This window comes from Lissotriton vulgaris, chromosome 2_1 (genome assembly GCF_964263255.1).
Source record: "Lissotriton vulgaris chromosome 2_1, aLisVul1.2, whole genome shotgun sequence".
Classification (NCBI taxonomy): Eukaryota; Metazoa; Chordata; class Amphibia; order Caudata; family Salamandridae; genus Lissotriton; species Lissotriton vulgaris.
Genome location: NC_141687.1, coordinates 204045309 through 204061584, shown reverse-complemented (window position 1 = coordinate 204061584; position 16276 = coordinate 204045309). Strand labels below are relative to the sequence as shown.

Below are 16276 nucleotides of genomic sequence, written 5' to 3'. Positions count from 1 at the left end.
GCTTTGCTTACGAGTTGTTTCTGACTTTTTCCTGATGGCTCCTCGTTGAAACCAGAGCCCAGATATTCAAGTCTTAGGAAAATCAGCTAACCTCAGCTCTACCTAATACGTCGTTTCCTCAAAGACATTAGCCTTTCAGAAACAGTGGACTGTAGTCACGTGATGACGTGTCACTGACAAATATTATGTATCCAAAACTTTCTCGAAATTTGAGCCCTCGTGATTGGTACAAAAATCCCCGTTTTGACTCCGCCTCCAAAGGCGGTGCCAAGTACTTCCCTCTGGCAAGACCTGTCTTGGTGGACTTTGGGAGTACTTTTATCACTTGTTCGGACGGCCGCCATTGGCGAAGTAGTGTAAGAAAGACTTGCTTTCCTCTGGTATTGGCGGTTCCAATTGGGTAATTAGGCTGTGGGCGGAGTCTGTTGACTGTTGAGTGTCAGGCAAGCGGATGCTAGTCATAGTGGGGTGCGCTTTGACAGGCAGGGGTGAAATCGTTGTGGGCGGGGCGTCGCTATGGATCCGTGCGATGGGCGGAACCGTGTGCCTAGCTGGTGTTGCTGAGTTGTGCTCAGTTCGCTGCTTCCGGGTATGAGAGTTTATTAGGAAACAACGGTGCCGGGTCGACACCGGGGCCCGTGGATGGGAACTCTGGAGCTGGATAAAGAAGGTACAAAGTTCGTAATAAAGGGGGCGGTGATACTCGCTAAGAACCCCCGCCTCCTTCCCTTCTTAGAGAGCCCCGCCCCCGCAGACCCTAGAAGAGCCCCACCGGCTCATAAACTCCAGTCATATACTCCAGTCAGCCGATTCTTCGGGAGTGACTGCAACACCTATCACTGAGAACCCCTGATTCCCAGATATGGACCCGTACCCTTTGAATATAAATTTAATTTGCAACCTTTTTTCAGTGAACAGCACTTCACAGTTAATGTTTTCTAATCCTCGATGGGTCAAGCCAGCGCCGGTGATTAAATAAAAGCGTGTGTAAAACTGCATTTTCATAAACTGACGTTTCTACATTTGTTTGATTTTAATAATCGTTTATGAAAAGTTTTAGTAACTTTTAGTTGCTTTGTTCTAAAATGCTAGCCTTGTCTGTAAAATACGTCAATAATTTACTTTATTACACCTAGCTGTAAAGTCAAGAACATTGACCGGGAGAGTGCTTAATTTGAGTCGGTGGTTTCCTGTGCTCGGCACTTAAGTCTCATTATTGGCACAAATGACAGCCCATCACATGGTGGCGCTGTCTGTGTAATGTTGAGGTTAGGACAACCACGTTGTTTAATAATTAAATATACATTGAAAAAAAATAATAATACTTGCCTCCTTTTTGTATGTTTGGGTGGTCTGGAATAGTCTGAATTGTCACGCTTGTAGGAGGGTGATGGTTAGTAGTTTAGTTGGTAGTGTATTTGGCAGCACTTGCAGGGGTAGTGGGTGGTGTAAGCGGCAGTGCCTTCCTCAGAAGGGCCCTGGCACGCCCCTTCTTGTTTTTAACAAATTAAACATTGACTGACTGAGCATCCCAATCCCCCATGCACAACAAAGAACTCGAAGGGTCTTTGAATTGAGGGTCTGGCCCTTCTTTACTCACGCTTTTTAAAAGTGAAACTTTTTTCATGTGGCTCTTTTAAAATAGCGTTCTTTTCTGTGCTTTGAAAATAAAAATGACAGTCCTTGTGGCTTCTATAGATTAGTATCAATGAGATATTCGAACTACCTTGCCTAAAGCAGTGCCTCTCGGGGACCCTTACAAAGACTGCCCTATCTAATTAGGCGTTTTTTTCTTTTACTAATTCTGACTAATGTCTTTCATCTGTGGAAAGCAAGGGACTTTTTGTTGCTCTCTTTCACAAGGGATATTTCAGTTGAGATTTGAAGTAGGTCCTAAAAGCTTTCTTGCCTTTTTCAATAATTGTATCTTAAAAGAAGGCCAAGATAGTGATATTATTTTACCTTCTTGACTAGAACTACATTTAGCCACCACTTATCTTCTCTTCTTCTTTTTGAGTACATGTTGATTTCAAATGCTTGTATGTGGGCTGGTATAAGTGCCAAAGACATTTTCTTAATTGAAAAAGTATGCGCTTTTAAATATGATCTGAGCTATGTGTGTACATGAACTCTTTGGATGGTCTTTTTAGGCATGACATCAAACTGTTAATGAACGAAACTGTCTTAATTTATAATACTTACTATGTAATTCATGTCTTGCTGTGGAATGCTTACTATCTAATGGGATTTCAGGTGCTTCTTTCACAGGATACTATGTTTGTTTATCTTAGAATTGTATTTGCCAGTTGTAGCTGTGGTGCCTGGCCCTTAAGGTGTCACAGGGTGTTGTTTTGTAGTGTAGTTCCTATTTCCCCTATAGGCCCTGCGCATTGGATAACATAAACAGCAGTGTAGACGTAGAAGTGTGGTCTTCCAGGTCTCTACTGACTATGTTAGACTTAATTGGGTTTGTACCAACTAGCTCAGAGGTCACTGGAAACTTTCTTGACTGAATAGGAAGTGATCAGCTTCCCTGGCTCAGGCAAGAAAGGATTTAGTTTTCCAACAACCGCATAAACATGACAACTTTGCTCCTTAGAATAAGAGTCAATCTTTAGAGTTGTGTGAAACAATAGACCGCTATTTCACTCAGTCAGTTGTGCAAAATTACTTTCACCTGGATGCAGAGAATAGAGAGATGGGTGTTTTCAATAAAAGGTATTATTTATTGAACAGTCTTTCTTCTCATGCAAGAGAAATGAATTGCCACAATTGCAAGACTTGTTGTTATAAAAAGTGCGTACAGTAAAAGGAGGATTGCGAAATAATACTGTAAAAGCATTGATATGGTTTCTTAGCCATACAATGGTTAAAATGAGTAAAATATATACATTCATATATACATTTAGATAACGTCCTCAACTGGTGCTTCTAACTACGCCTACCCCAGTGTACCTGACTTAAGCCTAATACATGGAAGGGAGTAAGTAAGTAGCAGTTTAAGTTAAGTTGGTTTTGCCAAGGGTTTGCTTCAAGAATTCTCTCTAAGGGTTTAGTCAACACTGTACCTCTGGAATAGAATGTTGGAGGTCTTGTATCTCCCCTCAGGACTCGATATCCCTTTACCCGCAAGGGTAGGCTGGAAACGCCGGAGCTGGATTTTCTCGGCAGGAGAAAAGACAGCGTCTTTCTCAGCGCGTCAAGGAGGAGGAGGGGCAGCGTCCGTGGGCTTCTCGCATCTACTGGTCTCTGCAAGGGACAGCTGTTCTGCTCCTTTATTCACCACCACCACCGCTGTGTTTGCTTAAGGCAACGTTGGTATTATTTATACCTGAAAGGTGCCTTGTTTGACGTAAGTTTTTGGACATAAGACGTCAATAAAGATGTCACTAAGAACCGGTCGTTCTTACAGTGCCCTGGCATTAATGAAGTTAAGCCCAATGAAATTTGCTTCTAGGACTAAGAAGGTGTTAAACAGTGCCCCTGAGTTGTATCTTTCTGTTACCTGTTTTAGCCGAGTGGTGGTTGCAAACAGCGCATTTTTTATTGAGAGTCCCCTAATATTTGAATATGTAACCAAGAGGTGTTTGTGTAATTATTTTATTTCGTTTTTGTTGGAACTTTTGTTTCCGTTTATGATGTGCTTCTTTTAATCCCATCACTGATTTTAAAACATTTTCTTTTTCCTGTTTTGTTTTTCTTAACATTTGCCCCACATCTGACCATGTCGCCAGAGTCATAAAGCAAATTTTAGGGAAGTTGAGGGGTATCTCAACTGCAAAAGTAATTAAATAAAGAAGGAATGAACTTGAAGGTAGAATGGACTTGTTATTAAATTATTCGAATGGCCTGAGGTGACATGCTTTTGTCGCTTCACACTCCGCTTCAGTGGTAGTCAACCAATCAATCAATCATATCATTTGTAAAGCGCACTACTCACCCGTGAGGGTCTCAAGGTGCTGGGGGATGGTGACGCTGCTAATGCTCAAAAAGCCAGGTCTTAAGGATACTTCTGAAGGTCAGCAGGTCTTGGGTCTGCCGTAGAAGGACGGGGAGGGTGTTCCAGGTCTTGGCGGCGAGGTGGGAGAACGATCTGCTGCCGGAGGTCGTTCTTCGGATGCTGGGGACTGGGGCGAGGTCGGCATAGCGGAGCTGGCGGGTGGGGGTGTAGAAGCGGAGTCGTCTGTTGAGGTATGCTGGTCCGGTGTTGTGGAGTGAATGTGTGCGTGGGTGAGGAGCTTGAAGGTTATCCTCTTGTCGACGGGGAGCCAGTGCAGGTCTCTCAGGTGGGGTGTGATGTGGCTGCAGCGAGGGATGTCGAGGATGAGGCGTTCTGGATGCATTGAAGCCTTCTCAGGATTTGGGCCAGGCTCCCATATAGAGGGCGTTTCCGTAGTCCAACCTGCTGCTGACGAGGGCCTGTGTGACAGTTCTTCTCGTTTCGGTGGGGATCCACTTGTAGATCTTGCAGAGCATGCGAAGGGTGTTGATGCAGGAGGAGGAGACCGCGTTGACCTGCTTAGCCATGGAGAGGGTGGAGTCGAGGATGCCCAATAGGTTGCGTGCTTGGTCGGTGGGCGTAGGAGCTGTTCCCAGTGCGGTCGGCCACCAGGAGTCATCCCAGGCCGAGGAGGTGGACCCGAGGATTAGGACCTCCGTCTTGTCCGAGTTCAGCTACAGTCGGCTGTTCCTCATTCGCTCGGCGACGGCCTTCATTCCTTCGTGGAGGTTGGTTTTGGCGGTGTGGTGGTCATTGGTGAGGGAGAGGATCAGCTGGGTGTCATCGACATAGGAGATGATGTTTAGGTGGTGCAGTCGGGCGACGTGGGCGAGCATTGCCATGTAGATGTTAAACAGCGTTGGGATGAGCCCTGGGGTATGCCACAGATCTCAGTGGCTTTGCAGCGGAAGGGGGGGAGGCGGACGCTCTGTGTTCTGCCGGAGAGAAAGGAGGTGGTCCAGTCCAGGGCCTTCTCTTGGATCCCGGCATGGTGGAGGCGTGTTCGTAGTGTGTGGTGGCAGACCGTGTCGAAAGCGGATGACAGGTCCAGGAGGATGAGGGCCGTGGTTTCTCCGTTGGTTAGCAGGGTCCTGATGTCATTCGTGGCGGCGATGGACGCAGTTTTGATGCTGTGGTTGCTGAGGAACCTGGACTGGGAAAGGTCCAGGATGCTGTTCTCCTCTAGGTAGCGGGTCAGTTGTTTGTTGACGGTCTTCTCAGACCTTCGCTGGGAACGGGAGCAGGGAGATGGGCCGGAAGTTCTTGAGGTCCTTGGGGTCTGTCTTGGGTTTCTTGAGTAGTGTGTTGATCTCGGCGTGCTTCCAGCTCTCCGGGAAGGTTGCTGACTCGAAGGAGATGTTGATGACTTTCCGGAGATGGGGTGCAATGGCTGTGTTGGCTTTGTTGAAGATGTGGTGTTGGCATGGGTCTGACGGAGATCCGGAGTGGATGGTGTTCATGATCTTGATGGTGTCGTCGTCGTTGATGTTGGTCCAGGAGAGCAGGCGGTTGGTGAGGATTGTTGTCGTGGGGGTCTCAGTGGTTGCCCGGGCGGTCGTGCCGTTGAAGCTGTTGTGGATGTCTGCGATCTTGCGGTAGAAGAATGTGGCCAGGGAGTCGCACAGGTCTTGCGAAGGTGGGATGTAATTGGTGTTGGAGCTGCGGTTGGAGAGTTCCTTCATGATCAAGTTCGGGCATTTGAATAGCGCACTACTCACCCAGAGGGTCTCAAGGCGCTAGGGGGAGGGGTTCATTATTTGTCGAATAGCCAGGTTTTGAGTTCTTTTCTGAAGGAGATGTGGTTCTGAGTAAGGCGGAGGTGGGTGGGGAGGGAGTTCCAGGTCTTGGCAGCCAGGAAGGAGAAGGATCTGCCGCCCATGGTGGATTTCCGGATGCGCGGGACTGCGGCGAGGGCTTGATTGGACGATCTTAGTTGGCGGGTGGGTTTGTAGAAGGCCAGTCGAGTGTTGAGGCATTCGGGTCCTAGATTGTAAAGTGCCTTGTGTGCGTGAGTGAGAAGGCGGAAGGTAATTCTTTTGTTGACGGGAAGCCAGTGGAGGTTTTTTAGATGTTTGGTGATGTGATCTTGGCACGGGATGTCAAGTATAAGTCTCGCTGACACGTTTTGGATGAGCTGGAGTTTTTTCTGTAATTTTGTTGTGATTCCGGCGTAAAGTGTGTTACCATAATCCAGTCGACTCGTGACCAGTGCGTGGGTGACAGTCTTTCTTGTTTCGAGGGGGATCCAGCGGAAGATCTTTTTGAGAATACGAAGTACGTTAAAACAGGAGGATGAGACGGCGTTGACCTGTCTGGACATCGAGAGGGAGGAGTCTAGGATGAAGCCAAGGTTGCGTGCATGATCTGTGGGTGTGGGTGCTGTGCCCAGAGCGGAGGGCCACCAAGAGTCGTCCCAAGCTGAGGGGGAGGATCCTAGGATGAGCACCTCCGTTTTGTCTGAGTTGAGTTTTAGGCGGCTCTGTTTCATCCATTCGGCTACTTCTTTCATGCCTTCGTGAAGATTGGTTTTGGCGGTGTTGGGGTCTTTGGTGAGGGAAAGGATTAGCTGGGTGTCATCGGCGTAAGAGATGATGTTTAGGTTGTGTAGACGCGCGATAGAGGTGAGAGGACTCATGTAGACGTTGAAGAGGGTGGGGCTGAGTGAGGATCCTTGGGGTACGCCGCAGATTACTTCGGTGGCCTCTGAGTAGAATGGGGGAAGTCGAACTCTTTGAGTTCTCCCAGCTAGGAATGAGATGATCCAGTCCAGGGCTTTTCCTTGTATTCCTATGTTGCTGAGGCGATGAATAAGGGTGCTGTGGCAGACTGTGTCGAAAGCGGCGGAGAGGTCGAGTAGGATGAGGGCCACTGTTTCTCCGTTGTCCAGGAGTGCTCGGATGTCGTCGGTCGCTGCAATGAGGGCGGTTTCGGTGCTGTGTTTGGCTCTAAACCCGGTTTGAGATGGATCAAGGGAGTTGTTAGATTCAAGGAAGGCGGCAAGCTGGCTGTTGACGGCTTTCTCGATGACTTTGGCCGGGAATGGGAGGAGGGAAATGGGTTGGTAGTTTTTAAGTTCAGAAGGGTCTGCTGTGGGTTTCTTCAGAAGGGCGCTGAGTTCGGCGTGTTTCCAGCTTTCTGGGAAGGTGGCAGAGTTGAAAGAGCAGTTGATGACATCGCGGAGATGGGGTGCGATGAAGGAGTCAGCTTTGTTGAAGATGTGGTGGGGGCAGGGGTCAGAAGGCAAGCCAGAGTGGATTGAGTACATGAGGCGAATGGTGTCTTCAGTGGTGATTGGGTTCCAGGCGTTGAGGTTGTTAGTTGGCGGAGTAGGATCTGAAGGGGGTGGAGAGTGTTGATCGTTGGGAGAATTCTCGAAGCTGTTGTGGATGTCGGCGATTTTGTTGTAGAAGAAGGAGGATAACGCGTCGCAGAGGTCTTGGGAGGGAGTGATGTCGTTAGATGCTGCGGTGGGGTTGGGGAATTCTTTGACGATGTTGAAGAGTTCCTTGCTGTTATGAGTGTTGTTGTCGAGACGATTCTTGAGTGCTGATTTCTTGGTGGAACGAATCATTTGGTGGTGTTTGCGGGTGGCTGTTTTGAGGGAGGCCATGTTGTCCGAAGTAGGGTATTTTCTCCAATTCTTCTCCATGGTGCAGCATAGCTTCTTGGATTGTTTAAGTTCATCATTGAACCAGGGAGCCTTTTTGCTGGCAGATGTCATCTGGTGCTTTTGCAGGGGTGCTAGTTCGTCTGCACTGTGGGTAATCCATTGCTTGAGGTTGGTGGCCGCTTGGTCTGGGTCCATTGAGAGGGTGGGAGGGTTTTGTTTGAGAGATGTGAGGAGTTGGTCGGTGGTGATTTTGTTCCAGTTTCTCCGAGGAATAGGTTGTGGGCGGTTGTGTGTCAGGGGGGTTTTGTAGCTGAAGTAGACACAGCTGCGATCCGTCCAATGGAGAGCTGTAGTGCGATCGAAGGAGATGTGGTTGCTGGAGGTGAAGATTGGGTCGAGCGTATGTCCGGCTATGTGGGTGGAGGTGTCAACAAGTTGTTTGAGTCCGAGATTGGCCAGGTTGTCCAGAAGGGTGGTGGTGTTGCTGTCGTGTTTGTTTTCAAGGTGGTAGTTGAGATCTCCTAGGAGAATGTAGTTCTCGGATGCCAGGGCGTGTGGACTGACGAAGTCTGTGATGCCGTCGCTGAATTGAGTGCGGAGGCCTGGAGGCCTATAAATGAGGGTGCCTCTAAGTGTGGTCCTGGGGTCGGTGTGGATCTGGAAGTGGAGATGTTCGGCGGTTGCAAGATTGTCGTCGGAGCTGGTTGTGATTTTGATGGTGTTTCTGTGGACGATGGCGAGGCCTCCTCCTGTTTGATTGGTGCGGTCTTTTCGGGTAATCTTGTACGAGTCCGGAATGGCTATGGCGATGTTGGGGGCGGATGGTGTGTTCATCCATGTTTCTGTAAGGAAGGCGATGTCTGGTGACGCAGTGTCGAGGTAGGTCCCAGAGTTCAGTTGCGTGTCTGTGGATCGAGCGGGTATTAAGCAGGATGCACTTCAGGCGGTTAGAGTCGGAGCTATGTGTGGGGGAGGTGGGGTTGGTGAGGATCCTGAAGCAGTTGAACTTGCAGGAGAGGCAGGCGAAAGGGCCGTGGGTACGTCCTGGGGTAGCTACGCAGCATTGTAGTGTGCGTCCGGGGTTAAGGGAGAGGAGAGTTGCAGCATCATAAGTGATTCTAGTGGGTTGGGTATGGCTGGGACCAGGGGGTCTGGCGCTGGGCGCGGTCTAGGCGCGGACGGGCGTAGACGGGCTTACCTTTGGCGTGGCCGCTGCGCGTGAACGCTGCGCGCAAGTGCATCTGACATAAATGAGTGGAGGGGGAGGGGCGAGGGAGGCTCAGCTGGGAGGCGGGGCGGGCTCTAGAGGACGGGCTTGCAGGGAAAACAACAACAACAAAATGGCAGCGGAGGGTAAAGCAGTATCAACAAAGCGCCAGAGATTATCGCGCTACAAATTTAAATGCCAGTTCAACAAGCGCTGCACACCGAAAGCGTTACAGCAGTCACAGTGCAATTATCACGCTACAAGAAGAAGAACTCTTTGCTGTTGTGTGCGTTGTTGTCTAGGCGGTCTTTTATGGAGGCTCTTTTGGCCGATCTGATGAAGTGATGGTGTTTGCGGATGGCGTTCTTGTGGGTTGCATAGCTGTCCATTGTTCGTTCAGCACCATTACCCGCAGGATGATATATCAAAGTGGTCTTGTGTACAACACCATTCCTTTTAAAAACATTTTTTTAAGTTTCCTTAGTGAACGGTGGACTATTGACCATTAAAATACTTTTGGTAAACCTTTTCTCAGGGAGGTTTTGTCCAGAAGACTCACTATAGCTTGGGAATCAGCCTTTGATTTCAATATAAATTTCTGGCCTCTAGGCAATGTGATCCACAATTACAAAAATATATCTGGCTCATCGCATTCGTAAATGTGCCCCATAATGTCTACTCCAATTCTTGCTACAGAAAAAGCCCTGGATAGGCATATCTGCTGCATTAGACTTATAAATACATTGCATCTCTCTTGTGACTTGAGTAAAAGAAAGGACTAAATATGAAACATTCGTATAAAATGGAATAAAACTGCATTGAAAGTGGATACGTTTGTGAATCTTTTCACGGATAAGCTGTGCGTCCGGCATGGAGTGAGACTTCGCTCCAGTTCTTGATGAAATTTCATAGAGGTGGCTGTAGGGCAGACCACGATTCCGGGCTGCACGCACAACAGACTAAACTTGTGAACAGCGACATTGAAACAATTAAAAACAAGCATTTGCAATGCAATAGGTCTCGCATTTACGCGAGTTTAAGCAATTGGCATTGTAAATGACAATGCCTTTAATTTATGTTTAAAAAAAGGCATTTTCATTTACAATGCCTTTAGCTTAAACTTGCGTAAATGCGAGACTTATTGCATTGCAAATGCGCGTTTCAATAAGACTTTCATGCAAATGGCAGCCAGCATTCAATCTGCGCAGACAGTTCTGCTTCTGGTGCCCATAATAACCACAAGGATAGGTCTGCCTGTATTAGAACGTCTGGGACCCTCATGCCGGCTCGTGCTGTGCGTGAAGAACCTTCCAGGGCGTGCCTTATGGTGGGCGGCAAGACAATAGGGTTAATACACAGCACAGCTTTTGCTTCCCCGCTGAGGAGAATAAACAGGTCTTCGGTCGTACTATGCAATCCCCCACCTGAAGCTACAATATGCAGGCTAATGTCTGAACAGCAGGGGCGGATTGGCAAGGCGGGCATTCGGGAATGGGCCGAAGGGCCGGTGCCTCAGTGCCCTCTCTGGGCCGTTTTTTTTTCTCCCCTGTCCCAGTCCACAGAGAGTGGACTAGGAAAGGGGAGAAAAAAAAAAACCGGCCCACAGAGTGCACGGAGACAGAGACTGATCAAATGAAAGCAGCCTCGCTATGCGGCCGGATATTAATTGTCAGCTGTGGGCTCTCCTTCACCCCTACCCTGCCAAGCAATCAAGCTGAGGCTGGGCTGGGGAGGGGTGATCGTTTGCAATAATCGGCCTCCCTGGGGGCCAGGTGTTTCTCAGGCCTTTGAGCCATTTGCACCTCGGCCCCCTGGCGCCCATGCAGCCCAGAAACGGTGTTAGTCTTAACACCTCGCCCACAGCCCTTCACATTCAGGGCATAGTGGGCGAGGAAGAATGGGTCTTGCTGTGGGGGCCTGGTGATGTTTGGAATTTTTTTGTTTTATTTATTTATTTATGCGATTTTATATAGCGCAGACTTTACCGAAGGTGTCGGAGCGCTTCACACTAGGAACAGCAATAATACATGAGGAGAAAATTATAAGTGAAGAAATTACAAAAGCAAACGTTAAGTTACATGAATCAAAAGTGACAATAGTGAGCAAGCAAAATACAAGAGGAGCAAACGATACATTACAGGAGGAAAAAGTGACATGTGTGCAGGTTACAAAAGCGTACAAAATACAAGTAGAGGTATAGTACTGCAATTAATGCAGCACAAGAACAAACGTTACGTTGGCAATGGTGGCACTTGTGCAAGTATCTAAAGCAAACAAAATGTGAGAGGAGCAAACAGTGTGTTACAAGAGAAAAGTGACTTGTGCAAGTTACAAAAGGGTACCATACACAGGTACAAGGGTAATACTACAGTAAATGGTAAACACTCAAACTGCCAGAACACACTGGGAAGGCACTTCCCATGCACCAGCTTCACCTCAGCCTCCCCCCTGGCTACCTGGCTACCTTGGATGACCCAGAAAGCTGTGTTTTGTGCTCCCCTGCCAGGACATTTTCCCAAGGCCTGGAGGGTTGATTAATTTACTAATTGCAGGGGCCTTACCTCTGTTCATGTGCTCCTGAGCTGAAGGTCTGGGGAGGGCTGAATAGGTTAGTAATAGCAGGGGCTTTGCTGCTTTTCAGGTGCTCCTGTGCTGGAGGGCTGAAATAATTTTGTGATAAAAAGGGGCCTTGCTATTTTTTTTAGTTGCTCAGCATGTAGGCCATTGTCACCTTGGCCCTGTGTCGTGAGCAAGAACAGTATCCTCCCACTTTCATTCCTTGTCTGTGCAAATGGTGTTTCATGAAAGGGCCCGCCCCTTGAATGTGGGCCACGCCCCTTAAATATGGGCCACGCCTCTTGAATGCGGGCCACTTTTTTCGTCAGTTCCCGGGCCGAATTGTGATCCCAATCCGACCCTGCTGAACAGATGTGGGGCTGCCAGCTGAGGTGGTACAGCGTGGAGGGGTTCTGCTCTTAGTCAGCAGGCCGCAGTCCCATCGTCTAGATACACTTCAGGGCCGGCATGAGCAGAATCAAACCAGGTACTCGCAGACTCCTACTGAACAGCTGCACCAATGAGCGGAAGGCGCTGCTCACCAGCAGCCTGCAGCACATGTGCTCAATTTTTTTGCTGCTTCTTTCTCGCCTCCCGGTCGATGTGTCTTTTGAAGTCGAGGGAATGAATGCCACGTGACCCCAACCTTTCAGGCTGCTTATAAATATTACCGTTACACACAAGCGTTCCCCGTTTCAGATTTTTTGAGAGAAGCACTAGGGCAGGGACTGGAAACAAATATTTACATGAGGCGAAGTTGTGAAAGGTCACCAACACGTACCAAAGGGGCTTCACTCTGCACCCTTAAAACAGAAATGTGAACCGCCCATGTAAATAACTAAACTTCATGGACTGGCCACATGAGCATAAAAAAAACTTTATACACACATTTTCAATTTTTTCGAAATGTGTTACTACATACCTGACAGGTAATAACTGTGGGTGCATTTCTAGATAGCAGTCAGTCCTTTCATTGTTTTGTATAATCGACTGAATAGTTTCTCATCTTTTAAGACCTTATTGTGGGGGAGTGGCTGCCTACGCCTTATAATGAGGACTCCTTTCCAGTGTAATGCATTTTTTATGACATCGAAATACATAATGGCATCAAAAGACATATCTGAGTGCATTTTACCACGCGAATTTACTGCGAAGTTATTTCAATAATAGTTATCACAATTCGTCATGTAAACACGGACTTGTTAATGAGAACACAAAGGACTTATTCTAGTACACACATACGAATGAAAGACAGCCAGGCAAGAGTGCCAAAACTATTCCCCAGTCAATCCGGTCACATTAAATAGGATCTGCAAACAGCCAAATTCACTGGTTCACTGGGTCATGGCAACGGATCCAGCATCGCCTATTAGACGGGCAGTGGTGCTGCGATTTATAGGAAGGTTTCGCCTTGAACAAAATAACAAGCATTGGCCGCGCGGCAGTAAAGCTGCGCGGCCGTGAAAGCCCTCATTTGCGTACACTGCAATGCCTCCTTCCACCAAGGAGAACGAGGCAACAATGACGAAAAGAGCACGCACACAAAATAAAACAAGCATTTACAATGCAATAGTCTTGACAATATTATAGGTAGAGCTATTGGTATTGTTTTCTTTTTCTTGTTATCTTTCAAAAAATGGCATTGTCATTTTTGTTGGCATTAGCGTAATATTTTGTATATGTGTTACTTATTGCATTAGCAGACAGTGAGGTAGTGACATATAGAGAGAGAGTGAGGTAGTGAGAGAGAGAGGTAGTGAGAGAGAGTCAGGTAGTGAGATAGAGTGAGTGATGTATTGAAACAGTGATGTAGTGAGGGAGAGGAATGTTGTGAGGTAGTTATATGTAAGCAGAGAGTGATGTTGTGATGTAGTTAGATAGAGAGTGGTAGTGAAAGTGAGTTAGTGAGATAGAAAGAGTGAGGTAGAGAGAGAGTGAGTGATGTAGTGAGTTAGAGAGTGAAGTTGTGATGTTGTGAGATAGAGAGTGAGGTAGTGATAGAGTGAGGTAGTGATGTTTTTAGAGAGAGAAGTTGTGAGATAGTGAGGTAGTGATATAGAGGGGAGTAGTGATGTATAGAGAGTTATGTAGTGAGAGAGTGAGATAGATAGAGAGTGAGGTAGTGAGAGACAGAGAGAGTGAGGTAGTGAAAGAGTGAGTTAGTGGGATTTTGTGAGGTAGTGAGATAGAAACAGTGAGTGATATTGTGACGTAGTGAGATAGAGAAAGAGTGAGGTGGTGAAAGAGAGAGTGAAAGTGACTTAGTGAGATAGAAAGAGAGTAAGTGAGTTAGTGAGTTAGTGAGATAGAGAGTTAAGTAGTGAGTTGGAGAGAGAGTGTGAAGTTGTGAGGTAGTGAGATAGAGAGTGAGTTAGTGAGAGAGTGATGTAGTGATGTTTTGATGTATTGAGTTGTGTTGTGTTATAGTGAGGTAGTGAGAGTGATATTGAAATAGTGATGTTAGGGAGAGAGATAGTGAGATAGTGTTATAGATATATTTAGAGTAGTGATGTAGTGAGAGTTTTTTGTGACAGAGTGAAGTAGATAGAGAGTGAGGTAGTGAGAGATGGAGAGAGTGAGGTAGTGAAATTATGATGTAGTGAGGGTGAGATTTGTTGTGATGTATTTAGATAGAAACAGAGTGATGTTGTGAAGTAGTGAGCTAGAGAGAGGGCGAGGTAGTGAATGAGAAAGTGAAAGTGAGTTATTGTATTTGAGAGAGAGAGAGAGTGAGGTAGTGAGAGAGAGAGAGAGAGAGAGAGAGAGAGAGAAGTAGTGAGTTAGAGTGAGAGTGAAGTTGTGATGTAGTGAGAGAGTGATGTAGTGAACTTTAGAGAGTGCGTTGTGATTTCGTGAGGTAGTGAGAGATAGTGATATAGAAATAGATAGTGAGGTAGTGATATAGAGAGAGTGTGAGGTAGTGAGATAGAGTGAGTGAAGTAGTGAGTTAGAGAGAGAGAGAGTGAAGTTGTGAGGTAGTGATAGAGTGATGTTCCGAAGTTTTGAGAGAGTGTGTCGTGATAGAGTGAGGTAGTGAGAGTGAGATAGAAATAGAGTGAGGTAGTGATGTAGATTGAGGTAGTGAGATAGAGAGTGAAGTTGTGAAATAGTGTGTTAGAGAGAGAGAGATATTTACTGTTGTAGTGATATTGTGATGCTGTGAGAAAGAGAGAGTTGAGTAGTGGGGTAGAGAGTGAGGTAGAGAGAGAGTGTGTTAGTAAGATATAGTGTAGTAGTGTGAGAGATAGTGAGGTAGAGAGAGAGAGAGAGTGACGTAGTGAGAGCGAGCCAACTCCACACACATACAGTGCCACCCACACAGAGCCACTCACATACAAAGTGCATCATGCAGACATACATACAGAGCCACACATATACCATCTTAAAAAATCAAAACACCATTTACTAAAACAATTGTATACAATTTATAAAACAATTTACACTTACCTGTATCTCGCAGCATCACGGACGATGAATTCCAGCGTCAACTAAAGATATCGGTACATGGAGTTGAAATGTAAAATGTGCACACACAGTCATATTAAATTCAATACATTACATTTCTATCCCCTAAGCACTTTTGTCCTGAGTAATCAATGTAAAAAACAGGTAAACAATATCTATATATCTTAAAGAAACAAATAGCAATTATTTACTATCGAGAAAATATAATGTCAAAAATAGAAACGCCATATACCAACATAAAAAATGTAGTACTTACCTGTACACCTTAAAAAAAGAATTCGCAATTATTTACTTACAAAAATATAATGTAAAAAAAAAGAAACGCAATCTTCCACCACATAAAAATGTAACACTTACCTGTGCACGTCACAGCAGCAGGGACGGTGAAGTGTAGAAAAGTCAGCTTACCTCTAACTTAAAGTAGACATGGCTGCAGGGAGACGCCACGAGCCATGTTGGACCTAGAAAAAAGAGAAAAAACATTACATTAGTAAAATCGAAAACATCGCTTACCTCAAACTGCACGGTGTAGTGTAGAAAAGTTACAGACGGTATCCAAACAGAACACACACACGGAATCCATAAAAAGTGTAACAAAAAAAAACATTATATCGGAAAATAAACTATTACATTAACATCACAGAAAAGGTGTTCTTACCTGCCGAACTTGCTGGAAGATATCGCCAACTGGCGTTCCCGTAAAAAACGTGCCCCACGCGTTACAGCACTTTCGTCAAAAACATCAACCACAAATACATACCAACATTATTAATAGATAATAAATAAACTAGCAGCTATAATATAAAAAAACTGTACACAATGTAAATAAAAAATAAGCACGTTTAAAATGGTTTTAAGAATAAAAAATGTATTAATATAAAAAGCATCACACAAATTAGCAATAACATAGAAACATATAATATCTTTACACAAATGCAATAGACTTAAAAAATTCAAAATGTATAATACTTGTCCAAAAACTTCACTAACCTGTATATGGTAACAGCATTCATACTGTTGGATTAACTTTGTGCACAGCTGTGCACACAGCTGCACGGAGACACCACGGACCATGTTGGACCTAGAAAATAAATAAAAAAACATAACATTAGGAAAAATTAAAATATTCCTTACCTCTAACATAAGCACACGGCTACCACGCCGGGGACAGAGTTGCACAGCGGTGCACATCGCTGCAGGGAGACGCCACGGGGCACGTTGGACCATGAAAAGAGATAATAAACTTAACCTTAGCAAAATAAAACAAAATGGCTTACCTCTAAACGAAAACAACAACATACATACATACCCGTCTAAACAACTTCGTGCACAGTAGTGCACACGGCTGCAGGGAGACGCCACGAGCCATGTTGGACCTAGAAAAGAGATAAAAAACAATAGATTAGTGAAATGGAAAAGATACCTTACCCCAAACTGC

At 46.0% G+C, this 16276-nt stretch overlaps 1 protein-coding gene across 5 annotated transcripts in view; it reads left to right on the top strand.

Moving 5' to 3' along the window:
• The first annotated feature begins 266 nt into the window (after positions 1-266).
• Positions 267-16276, top strand: part of RFFL (ring finger and FYVE like domain containing E3 ubiquitin protein ligase) — a 367730-nt gene continuing 351720 nt past the window's right edge. For 2 of the 5 annotated variants that reach the window (XM_086954724.1, XM_086954725.1), the window contains exon 1: positions 517-670. The gene's annotated coding sequence lies outside the window, so the exon portion shown is untranslated. Of the gene's footprint in view, positions 357-388; positions 671-16276 lie in introns of those variants that run through there. The other 3 variants (XM_086954726.1, XM_086954722.1, XM_086954727.1) reach the window with 3 other exon arrangements.